Here is a 3,411-nt window from a genome sequence, read left to right on the forward strand (position 1 = left end):
ATTATACCTACACCATGAATTAATACACACATGAGATTAGAAACTTTAGATTTTAGTAAATGTCTCACTTCACAGATAGCCACAGATATAGATACTGACTTTTTCCTTAATATTCCTAATGTTTGTACATTTATTTTGGGTATGTGTATGGGCGTCTAAATGCCATAACACCTTGTGAAGGTCAGAGGACAATTTGAAGGCTTCTGTTCTCTCCTTCGATCTCGTGCGTTTCAGGGATTGAGCTCAGGCTAGATGACCTCTGAGCCATCTCACCATCCCAATACTGATTTTCTTTCTAATTGCCAATGTTAATAATTCCTTAATACTTTATGTCTAATCATACAATATTCTAGAGCAATTAATTCTATGTATAAACTTGGGTGAGTCATAGTGCCCAGACATGGGTCAAATATTATTCTGGGTGTTTTCATGAAGGTATTTTTGGAAGAGATTAACATTTCAATGTGTGGCTTTGATGTGGGTAAGTCTCCTCTACTCACCCAAAGACTTGAACAGATCAGAATGGCATATTCAGGTTAGTTCAGATATAGACAAGACTTGAAGTGGAAAAAAACAAAACAAAAAACACAAACACAAACCAAAGCAAACAAAAACCCTATTGACCTCCCCCAAATACAAGGAGATGCTGGCAGCAGGTGCCTTCAGGCTGGGACTGCTGATTTTGATCTTGCTGGCCTTCATGGCTACATGAGCCAATTTGTTGAAATACATCCTTTCGGTTCTGTTTCACTAGAGTAGTCTAAAACACCACCATACTTCACAGGTCAGAAGATACGTTTGATAAAGGATAAGCGAACATGAGACATAGTCTCAAATTGACAGTGCTTAAAAAACAAAAATTATTTGGAGCCAGCAGGAGAGCTCAGTGGGTAGAGGCACGTGTACCCCAGCCTGACCACCTATGTTCAATCTCTGGATCCTATAAAATAACAGGAAAGAACAGAGTCCTGAGAGTTATTGTCTGACTTCCAAATGTGTGCCATGGCATGATATGCCTGCTTACACACATGGGGACACACACACATACACTCATGAACACATACATACACACATGCATGTGTACACACAGATAGATGATAGATGATAGATAGATAGATAGATAGATAGATAGATAGATAGATAGATAGATAGACAGACAGACAGACCTTAAGCCAATAGTTGGAGCTTAAGAAACCCAGGCCCTAACTCAGACTTACTGCATTGGACTTTTTCAGAAATGGATTTTGGGGATGGATATTTTTGTTAAGCCCTATGCTGTGTCACTGTGTCGGCTAATCTCAGGTGTCGACCTGATGCACTTCTGGACCTCCATGTGAAAGATCTTGATTAGGCTAAGTAAGGTCAGATGACCCTTCCGCTGTGGGCGGCACTATTCCCTGAGCTGAGGTCTGGAGCTGGGCAAGAAGCTGAGCTGAGCATGAGCATCCAATGTTCCAGCTCCGCTTCTTGGCTGTGCATGCGGTGTGACCGGCTGCTCAGGCTCTGCCGCTGTGGCACCTCCACGGTGATGGACTGCAACCTAGAGTTGTGAGCCAAAATAAACCCTTCCTTCCTTCAGTTGATTTCGTCAGGTGTTTTATTGTAACAACAGGAGAAGAAACGAAGACCGATCGCTGACTGAAAAGAACCGCATTATAAGAAACTAGGATGACTTCATGCCAGTCAGAAGAGTCAAGGCTTTGCTATAGTAACAAATAGCCCCCAAATTCCAGTGTTCATGCTTCATGAGTAATGCTGGCTGGCCAAAGGGTTTGTCCCTGTAATACTTTTCCTTGGGCTCTGTGTGTTGGGTTCCTGGTAAGAAACAGATGACACACGTGCCTAAGTTAGGTAAAGGAGACGTTGCTGGATGAACTAGTTATAAAGGTAAGGATGAAGGTGATGATAGCCAACATCAGTGATGAGAAAGTAAGAGTAGGTACCACTCGGCCAGAACTGGAGATCTTTGACAGAGGAATACTCCCAGCCCATGGCGACCTAAAAAGGAAAGGATAAAGGTAAAGGGTATCCCAGAGTTCCTCTCCTTTGCCTTCTGAGTTCTGGCTACTTCTCTCCATTAGTGGAATTCAAACAAATGGCAGGGGACAAAAAAATTAAAAATATTGATTGGGTCCACAAGAGGCTAAGAGGTGGCCTTCAAAGCAAAAGGTGTCATGGAAATCATGGGCCCTGGGCAAATGTGAACTATTTAACCTGCCCTGGAACCTAGGCTGACTTTTTTTGAAATGTTGCCCTTCAACAACGTGTAAGGAAAGAGAACAAAGCCGAAAATAGAAAAACATAAATTTGTTTCTAACTGCCCAGAAATAATGTGGCCACTTACACTTACATATCATTATGTCTACTGATCACATAGCCAAACCTGACTACAAAGGGTGAGAGAGTAAAATTCTCCTCCTACAGGATGGTAAGTTAATACTGATGAGAGAAAATTATATTTTTTGTGTGTGTGTGTGTGTGTGTGTGTGTGTGTGTGTGTGTGTGTGTGTGTGTGTGTGTATTCTTTTGGATTTTTGCAACTCATTAACATATATCTTCTAAAAGACTATAAAGAATAGTAAAAATATTAAATGAGGTCTCTATAGTCAACATTTGTCTTTCCTGGTTGTCCAGCCATCCTAGCTGTGCATCCTAGTACAACCATCTACTGTGGAAACTGACTATTCCAGGTACACTTTCTCTGCTCCTGCTTCCTCCACTGCTAGAACGACGACGGTATGACCAACTCTGTCTAACAAATTATTTTCCCAAGGTTATAAATTGGAACCGAGAGGTACAGAGAGGGCACTGAACAAATCCTTGCAGGTGATATATGGTGGGGGCAATGGGACTACACAAATTTCCCAGGGCTGGCCATCCAGGAAAGCCATTCAGAGTGCCTGTCACCCAGCAATAGTGACATTTTGCACTCATAACCTAATTATATGGCAAGATTTTCCTCACTTTTTATTTATGTAGGCACTAACATAAATAACATTAATCTTATCTCTTCTTCTCTTCTGGAGAGTGTAAGAGCAATCTGGTATATATATATATATATATCTCCTATTTGCTTCTTGAAATAGTCGATGTTGCTTGGACCTGAAAGTCCTCACTGGCATGATGCCTAACTTGTCCTGTCACTATAAGAAAGGAAAAGAACCAGATCAAATGCTCCTTAACTTGCTCTCATGAAATATCTTATCAGAAACGAGAGAGAGAGAGAGAGAGAGAGAGAGAGAGAGAGAGAGAGAGAGAGAGAGAGAGAGAGAGAGAGAGGTGAATTACCGATTACAAGCTATACACTGACAATGATGGAGTCACCTCAGGAGATTGAAACAACTGGTCACATTCTGGTCAGGAGACAGAGAGAGAGGTGTGGCTACCAAACCTCAAGACCCTCCCCTAATG

Source organism: Rattus rattus, chromosome 7 (assembly GCF_011064425.1).
Source record: "Rattus rattus isolate New Zealand chromosome 7, Rrattus_CSIRO_v1, whole genome shotgun sequence".
NCBI classification, from domain to species: Eukaryota; Metazoa; Chordata; class Mammalia; order Rodentia; family Muridae; genus Rattus; species Rattus rattus.